The 9,748-nt window shown below is 45.2% G+C and overlaps 1 pseudogene; it reads right to left on the bottom strand.

Moving 5' to 3' along the window:
• Positions 1–7,542: 7,542 nt before the first annotated feature.
• LOC106828895 (small ribosomal subunit protein uS15-like) lies at positions 7,543–8,002 on the bottom strand (annotated as a pseudogene).
• Positions 8,003–9,748: the final 1,746 nt, after the last annotated feature.

The following is a 9,748-nucleotide window of genomic DNA, read 5'->3' on the forward strand; positions in this document are numbered from 1 at the left end:
GAAAGAACTCGCTTTCCACAGTGCTCTTACAGTGGCCCGGGAGCCTCTCCTACAAAGGCGGTGGAAACCCCGTTTCTTTCCAGCCCTGATCTTGCCGCTTTAGAACTTCTGTTTCTGCCACATTTCCATCTTGCCGAAGCTGCTCAGACCAAATGCCTACATCTTCCCCTTAAGCAATGTGGCCCAGGCCCGGATCATTGTGCTTCCACATGCTCACCAGCAGAGAGACAAGAGGCTTTTAACCAGCCGGCCTAGTGCACTGGTGGAGAGACTGTCAGAAAGCACCTATGGAAGAAAGGCAACTCTGCTCTCAGCCGTACCCTACCTTGCTCTAGGGGTGGAAGGCACAAGGCACTGCCTCCAGCCCTCAAGGGGAGACAAGCCACAAACCGTCTTGCTTCCAGATGTTTAGGAAGCTGAGAAAGAACTCACTTTCCACAGTGCTCTTACAGCGGACCGGGAACCTCTCCTACAAAGGTGGCTGTAATGCCGTTTCTTTCCAGCCCTTATCTCGCCCCTTTAGAACTTATGCTTCTGCAACGTTTCCATCTTGCCAAACCTGCTCACCCCAAATGCCTCCATCTTCCCCTTAAGCAACGTGCCCAAGTCCGGAATGATTTAGATAAATGCAGTGCTGTTGTCATTCTGGATCGACAGTGGAATTCTGTCCCTGGAATGATCTCCTTTTGGGAAACTTTGGTCACTTTGGTGTCCTTCCCTGTTTTGGAAGGGAATGCTTCAACCCACAGTTTGAAGGTGTCTATGAGTACTCTAGTTACTCGACATTCCCAGAGGCTCAAGACATCATGTTAAATTCCAGTTGCAAGTCCTCACAGGGGACAACTCCTGAATGTTGAACCCCCTTATTCAAGGAGAACAGCCTTGTCCTGGGATTGTTTTTGGCACAGATCACACATTTTTAGTAACTTTCTGAATGGTTTGTTGCAAGTTAGGACAAATTATCCACCTTGATCCACTGCAACGTGGCCTCCTTCCCATAGTGAGTGCTCTGATGCATTTGATTAACACTTTCTCCCAGAAGGGCTTCAGGTACCAAGATGAGTCTTTCTGGCTTACATTTATATCCTTGATACTCCACAGATGAGGAGTCAAATCTCCATGCCCTGGCTCTCTCTCAGTCTTTCTGTGTGTAGCTATGCTGGAATTTAGCAAAGTCAATTTGGGGAATTAAGGGACCCAAGAGTGCCCTGAAACTCACAGTGCTAACAGCAGTCTTCACTGCCTGATCAGCCAGTTGATTACGTCAGGCTTCCATAGTGTCCCCTTTCTGATGTGGAGGGCAGTACATGATGGCTACTGCCATGGGTCATTAACGGCCTCTAACAAGGTCAATATTTCCTGGGAATATTTTATGTCCCTCTTTCCAGCAGTCAAGAGTCCCCTCTCTTTCCATATGGCCTCAGGGGCATGGACCACTAAAAAGGCGTATTTTGAGTCTGTGCTCTTGTGTCTTTACCTATTTGAAGAGCTTTAGTTAGGGCTATTAGCTCAGCCTCTTGAGATGAAATACCTGGGGGCAGAGCCTTTGCTTCCATAGCATCCTATAGGGTGACAACTGCATACCCCGCTTGATGTTGCCCTCATCCAAGAAGCTGCTTCCACCAGTGAACAGTCCCAAGTCCAACTGCTCCAACAGTTGGACAGTCAAATCTGGTCAGCTCTAGAACACCTGTTCAGTGATCTGAAGTCAATCGTGAAAGGGGTCTTGTTGACTCAGTAGGTAGAAGTGTTGCATGTTTTAAGGTAGAAATAGCCTTTAACTTTACTTCTGGGTTGTCTCATAAAGTAGCCTGATCCTGAGGTTAGCCAAGATCCTCCTTTCTGTTCTTTTCTTAGAGGACTCATAGAGGGAGGACACAATGGGGAGTGTGCGCCATTGTAGCCTATGCCAATGTGAATTTTTCAGCTTCTTCTACTATGTTACAGATGGCAGCAATGGCTCAGAGGAAAGACAGCTATCCTTTGACCATCTGATCTGACTGATTAGTAAAATAGGCCACAGGCCTCCTGGTGGGTCCAAGATTCTGAGTCAGGACTCACAGACTAAGGCCCTGTTTTTCCTTTACAAAGAAATCAATGGGCTTTCTCAAATCTGGGAGTCCCAAGGCTGGGGCAGTTAATAATTTTTCTTTAACTTGATTGTACTTGGTGGGGTTCAGGGCAAGCGGTCCCAAGATGTGTCACTCTGGTGTGAGGATTATTTCAATCTGAAGACAATAAAGGCTCAAACTCAGGAAGAGCATTTGACATTTCCCCCCTAACTGCTTAAAAGAAATTTAAAATGAAGTCCCTTCCCTAGGACAGGCCATCACCATAGTTAGCTCTGGGTTTTTGTAGACTGGAAAGATCCTTGCTAGGCCCACTCTTATCAAAGTCCTATTTACCATTTACTTTTCCATTTCCATGTGAGTTGTCTTCCTCCCCTTTGAAGCCCCAAATCACTACCCCAAATATCGTCCTTGTCTGTAGCTGTACATATTTAAGCAGGCAGCCTCAGCCTCTTTAACTCAGTTGGCTGAGTTACTCAGTTTCTCCTAAGTTTCTCCCATGTATACATGCTATTAAACTTTGATTTTTCTCCTGCTGACCTTCCTTTTCAGTTATTTTACCAGCCATAAGAACGCTAAGTAAAAGTCAGGGGGAATTCTCCCACTTCCTTGACAAACAAATTCTGGCATTCTCATGTCCACATCAAAGGCTCGAGGTCTCCTCCCATTAAGTCCTCAAATAGATATTTTAACATTAATCTAAAGCTGACTACCCAAATTCAACCAAAGCCTGACATTCCTAAAAAAATCCCCACAATTATCGATGGGTAGTAGGAGTTCCAACTCAAGTGATTGCTTCTCTCCTGTCTGGGAGCAGGATTCTCTGGGCTTCTGACAGTTCAAAACCTAAGTATTTAACAGTATTTGTCACTATTTGTGACACTATCTACCTAGAGATAGCACCAGATCCTACAAGATTACCCCTTGCCTTCCATTTTAGATACCAATTGCAAGTCCAGGTTGTCACCCATCCTTCTGACCATCCTGCCACAAACCAGAGGTTTCCATGAACACCCTCCTTTGGATTTGATTAAACTATTTTTACAGAGCAGCTCACAGAACTCAGGAAAACATTTTACTTAACAGCCAGACCGAAGAGATGCATAGAGCACCATATGTGAGAGAGGGATGTGGAGTTCCCAAGGTCTCTCTGCGTGTGCCAGTCTCCCTGAGTCTCCCCATGTTTGCAACTCAGAAGCCCCCTGAACTCCATATTGAACTCAGTCCTCAGCCCCTCTCCCCACCTCAGAGGTATAAGGAGGGGGATGGGGCTGAAATTTCCAACCCTCTAATCACACAATTGGTTCCCCTGGCTAATAGCCCCCACCCTTAAGGGCTTTCCAAAAGTCACCTTATTTACGTAAGTTCAGGTGTGGTTGACAGGGACTTCTTGTGGAGAACAAAAGACACCCATGTTACCATTATTAACCTGCAGTTATTTCAGGAACTGAGGACAAAAGTAATTGTTATAATAAAAGATGCCCCATAGCTCTTATATCAGAAATTACAAGGGTTTTAGAAGCTCTGTGCCAGAAATGAAATGAGGGTATTTTTTTTTTTACTATAAATCACAATATCACACCAACCTCAGAATTCCCTGCTGAAGGCAAGGAATGGTGACCAGACATCACTTGGTGGTGGGAAGTGTTGAGGATCCAAAAGCATCTTTTGAATCTGGCACTGTATAGCATTGACAGCCATAATGTCTTCAACAAATCTATATTCCCTTGTTTCAAGCCTTTTAATGGCTGAAATGGGTGTGTTCCATGGCAATCTGCTGATTAATCCCTGTTCTAAAAGTATATTGTTTAAAGGAAGGGCGTCCTCTTATGGCTTCTGGCTTCAAAGGGTATTGTTTCACCAGGGCCAATGATAGGGGACCCTCTTCTCTCTCAGGCACTGGTGTATCTTCCAATAGGGCCATGAGCTCAATTCCCCAACTTTTAGGGGCTTGGATCTCTATCTTGTTCCAGCCTATTAGGACCCCTAACTTAGATAGCATGTCCCTCCCTAGAGGGGGAACAGGGCAGTCTGGTACATACAGAAAAGAATGCTTCTGTGTTTAGATCCTATTTCACAGGTCAAGGGCTCCAGAAATCTTTTGGTCTCTCCTTTTCCTGATACCTCTTCTATGTCATCAGGAACTATAGCCAACTTTTGGAGTTTCCCCATGGATATCTGGAGCACCTTAAGATATGACATAGTGTCAGGACAGGGAAAATCCCTTTTCTTCTCTTCTTAGGTTCCTATGGCCAGATTAGTAGTAAAACTGACACAAGACCAGGTTAACAGGAGAAAAATCCAGTTTAATACATACCTTTTGGAGACCATAAAGAAATGTTGCTCAGAGAGTGAACAAAACAGGCAGTATATATATCTTTTACAGCAAGAAACATAAAATTGTTGAAAATTGACAGAGCAAAGAAACTTAGGTGTGAGGCATGTAAATAGTGGGGAATTTAGGATGAAATAGTAAATTAGTAAGGTTTGTTTATGCAGGCTTCTCGGCCCTCAGTCCCCTAGCTGTGGTGATAAGGATGCAGGGAGAACACCTTTCTCATGGGAGATTCATTTCCTGCTTTCAGGGGAACAGAGACAGTAGGCTCAGAAAGCCCTTTTTGCTCCACAAGTAACTTTAAATCAAGATAATCAATAAGCCATTGTGGCATATTTTGGGGTGGCCTGTCATGGACCCCAACAATAGGTATTAACTGTACTTCCCTGGGCCTCAGGGTATATAGCCCAAGGCAGCCCCACAGCCTCTGGGAGAAAAAGGCAGAAGGGTTGTCCTCAGGGCCTTGCTGGACCTCTCCTAATTTAGACCAGTTAATAGATGGCTGGCTTATTATATATGTGGCTTTCAAAAGCAGACTCCCAAAATATTCTAGCTTTTCTTGATCATCATGGTTATTGTGATTCCACTCAGGGTTAGGCCCCAGCACAGCCTTCGCATCAGACCCGTGAAATTTTGACCCAGAGACTTATTTTTTCTGTCTCCAGCCATCCCACGAGAAAGTGACTGGGCACCCAGCCTCTCCTGCCGCTGCTGCCACTGCCACTGCTCATGACTCCTGGGCCGAGCCAGGCTGGGTTGAGCAAAAAGGAGCCCATCTGCCATCAGGACACCCCTCCCGCCACGACCATCACTACTGCTGTTGGGGCCACTGCTGCTGCCATGAAGGAGCAGGGAGCATGGGGATGCCCCACTCCATCCTCCTCACTGCCTTCCAATGTGTGCTGCCTACCCCTGTGACCACCACCACTACCAATATCTCTGAGGACATGTTCATTTTAGTGAACCCAACAAATACACGTACACACACAAGACGGACGCACCCACACAAAGACAAATCCTACTCCTGCAGGTCAAAAACAAAAGGTGAAGTCTAACAATGCCCTGGATCTCTTCCAAATGAGGGTCCCTGCTTTCACACATTCAAAATGCAAATAGAGATACAGAGACTGATGACTGTTATTGACTCACCGAGCAAATGGCAAACAGACTCCGGCAGGACAAAACACAAGGTGAGGTCCAACACTCCCCTGGATCTCTCTGAAATGAGGGTCCCACTTCTCACACAGAATGCAAATGGAAAGATGGGGTATTCATGACCGCGCTTCTCATGGTCACTCACCTCACAGGCAAAACCAATTCCTGTAGGACAAAAACAGATGATGAATTCTGACAGAGAGCCCCTGGATCTCTCCCAAATGAGAGACCCTCCTTTCCAATGAATCAATCACACAAAATGCAAATAGAGAGACAGGAGATTCACCACTGCACGTGTCACGGCAACTCAACTGACAACAGACTCGTATACAAGACAAAAGCACACTCACACACAAAGACTGAAGTCCAACATGTTTCTCCACTCCAAGGGAGCATTGTGCCTAGGGCGGCAGACACTGGCAGGAAGGGAGGAACAGCAAGGGAAGCCCCCAGGCAAAGACTTCCCCCCAGTCCCTGGGGACCACCAACCACTGAAACCCTCACAAGGGTCATCCAGCCATGGGCACAAGACTCCTGACTGGCTTGCGAAAATTGATACCGACCTCAATCTCAAGTTTCTGTGCCCGATGCACAGGAAGCCAACACTGAGACAGTGGTGGTTAGAAATGGAGAAATATTTACTCAAATTGTCAAAAAGAATCAGTGGGAGCCTGGTTTCCCTCAAATCCACCTCCATAAGAACAGAAACAGGCAGGTTTTATGGAATGAGGGACTTGGCAGGAGGAGCTTCAGGGAAACAATTGGGTCACCCCCAATAGACCCCTGGGGAATCTGACTTCCGGGCTTCCAGGGCTGCTCAGAGCTGGCCATTTGGTGATCACAACCTCCCCAAAGATATCCTTTTTATCTTTAAAACAAGCTCACAATTCCTTGAGCCCACTGAATCACCCCTCAAGTTAAACAGAAAAAAGAGTAAATTGGGTTAATGTCTACAGTACCCCTCAGGTACCTGGATTCTTTTCTCCTCCTTTTCCTCACCCCTCCATCTCCAGGGAGCTCCTTATTAAAAATTCTCATTGTCTGGGAAACCTTATGGACAGCCCAGGCTGAGAAATTCCCCAGGCTGTAGAGAGTGTGTTTCTGGTGCTCAGAGAAGTTGCACTTGAAGTCTAGGTTTTGACTCATCCACATAGAGGTATGAACCGAGGCTGTAAGAATCAGTGGGCAAAATAAAGGCGGGAAAGTAGAGATGGAAGAGAGGACATTGGTAATGAGAACCTGAGGTTTGACTGTAGGGTAATGGAGTTCAAAATGCCTCTCCTCAATATTTCATTTTTTTTAGTTGTTTAAATTTTTTTAAAGATGGGCACCTGAGCTGACATGTGTTGCCAATCTTCTTTTTTTTCTTCTTCTCCTCAAAGCCCTCAGGTACATAGTTGCATATTCTAGTTGTAGGTCCTTCTAGTTGTGTTATGTGGGATGCCACCTCAGCATGGCTTCATGAGCAGTGCTAGATCCATGCCCAGGATCCAATCCGACAAAACCCTGGGATGCTGAAGCTCAGCATGCAAACTTAACCTCTTGGACATGGGGCCGGCCCCTCCAATATCTCATTTTTTAAATCAAGAGTTGGCTTAGTTTTCCAGGACAGCCCTCATGGCATGACTTAATATGGCCAATTTATACTATTCAATGCACTGTGGAAACCGAACCCTCACTATTACATTGTTTCTCTTCGTTCTGGGTTCCAGCTGGGGATTCCAGAAGCTCATTTTTCTCACAATCCCAGAAATAAAAGTGCTCTGTTCTGACTCTCACTAACAACCCCACTTACATGGACCTACCTTTCTCTTGTGTCCTGATGACAGTGGTGGAAGATGGAGCACTGATGCTTCCTGGCATGGGCTGGACAGGAAAAGAAAGCACCATCTATGGAGCTGGTGGGAAGGAAGAGACAGCAGGAGCAGTCAGGCAAAGCCAGCCCAGGGCTGTGACTCTATATTTTTCTAGTTAAACAACGGTTTATTGCTTGAGTACATAGATAAATTTATGCAACCAGGGAGAGGCTGTGGATGACTCACATTTCTAATTGAGGGAGAGCACTCGTCTAGTCTTATATCTAGCCAGCTGATAAATGTGGCTCTCAATCAGAATCAGATGGAATTTAGCATCCTTATCCTTTCTGTTCTTCTCAAGATGCTTTCAAACTGCAACAGTTTTCTTAAGTGAGACTTAAGACTTTGAGTCCTTTGTACTTAAGAATTCTCAAGATTTTATTGCCTCTCACAAAACATACTTGTGCAGTGCCATGTGAGTTTCTCAGGACCACATCAATTTGTGAGGGAGTCAGGCTCTTATTGGCCAGTTTGTAGATCTGCTCTTTTGTGTCATCAGACATCATCTTCAGCCAGGTGGGGATGCTGTGGCAGAGGGGCAGAGCCTACTGGGACAAGTCCTTCCCAGGAACATACATGTGACCCATGATGGCAGCGGTCAGGCAGCAAAAACAATGCCCTAGGGCTGCAGTTCTTAAGAAAAAGCTGGCTCCCCAGGGGATTGGGCAGAGCACTTCTGTTTTCCCCACAAGGGTTGCAAAAACTAGTCTATATTATTAACAATTCTTTCTTTTCTTACTCAATTTCATTTCGGACGCTATGTCTCCATTCACATAGACTAGCAGATAAAAAGCATCACATCAAGTCCTTTTGGGTTGCTTGTCTCCTCATCTCTCTTATTTAATACAAGATCTATTCTGGGTCTTAAGCAGAGCATTGGAGGTGGGAAGGAGCATGTGGTCCTGGTCTACTCTGCCACCTGTGGAGAGAGATACTCACAGCTCCTGCTACTTGGCCGATGTTTGGAGCACAGGATTTTTTTCATGAGGCTGCCACTTCCGCCTTCATCAGCTCACACGTGTGTGACCTGTAAGTTGGGATTAACACATAGGTACTGCAGCGGACTGAATGTTTATGTCCCTCCCTCAAATTCATATGTTGAAATCCTAACTTCCAAATGATAGTATTTGGAGGTAGAGCCTTTGGAAGGTGCTTAAGTCATGAGAGTGGAATGCTTGTGAATGATATTAGTGCCCTTAAAAAGGAGGTCTTAGATGGCTCCCTTACCCCTTCAACCATGTGAGGACACAGTGAGAAGATGACTATGAACCAGGAAATGGGACTTCACCAAATACTGAATCTTCTGGTGCCTGACCTTACACTTTCTAGCCTTTAGAACTGTGAGAAATTTTTCTGTTGTTTATAAGCCACCCAGTCTATGATATTGTGTTATAGTAGCCCAAATGTACTCAGACAGGTACTCTTAGTTTGACCTGCACATTTGAGCCAATTAAAAATTGACTTTTTAACTTAAACTTTGATGTAAAAAATTGAAAATGGGGCTGGCCCAGTGGCTAAGTTAAGTTCACATGCTCTCCTTCAGTGCCCTAGGGTTTTGCTGGTTCAGATCCTGACCAAGGGCATGGCACCAGTCATGTTGTCATGCTGAGGCTATATCCCACATAGCACAACCAAGAAGGACCTACAACCAGGATATACAACTCTATACTGGGGGTTCTGGGGAGAAGAAGAAGCAAAAATCAAAAAGTCTAGCAATGCTGGGCCCCTACTCCTGTTGCACAATAGTAGGCGGACCCTGAGTAACAGCTGTTCCAGGATGGCATGGCCCATCACTCCTTCATAGTCCTTTACAATCGTTGTGCTTCCCTCCTTTATGTCACCTATGTAACCCATGTAGGCCTCTGAGTTGTAGCTCCTGGCCTAGATACAATTATTTTCTGGAATCTTACCTATTCCTATCCCTCTTCCCTGCCCCACCAACCAGCTACTGAAAACATTATGTAGGTTATTTCTGTTCTAGGAAATCAAAAGCTCTCTTTATCCCTCTGATGGCCTCTCAGGCTTTCTCTCCCTCATCACTTCAGTCAGGTGGCATCTTTCCCTAGTCCAAAGGAGACTCTGCTTTCCTCTTGCTGCTGAATGAAAAATTTTGTTTATGCACATAATAAATTCTCTCCCCCTGAGGGCTTATGATTTTGGAACACAAAAGCCAGAAATCTTGGAAAAGCTTTTAAAAAAAAATTCTGTTACATTCCTTGAGGAAATGAAGGACAGAAATTTCTCAAATAAAGAGAAGGGAATAGGAGGGGAAAACTCCACTGTAACTTAATATATCATAATATTATACAGCCATGATTACTTATTTAACACAA

Source organism: Equus asinus, chromosome X (assembly GCF_041296235.1).
Source record: "Equus asinus isolate D_3611 breed Donkey chromosome X, EquAss-T2T_v2, whole genome shotgun sequence".
In the NCBI taxonomy this organism is placed as follows: domain Eukaryota; kingdom Metazoa; phylum Chordata; class Mammalia; order Perissodactyla; family Equidae; genus Equus; species Equus asinus.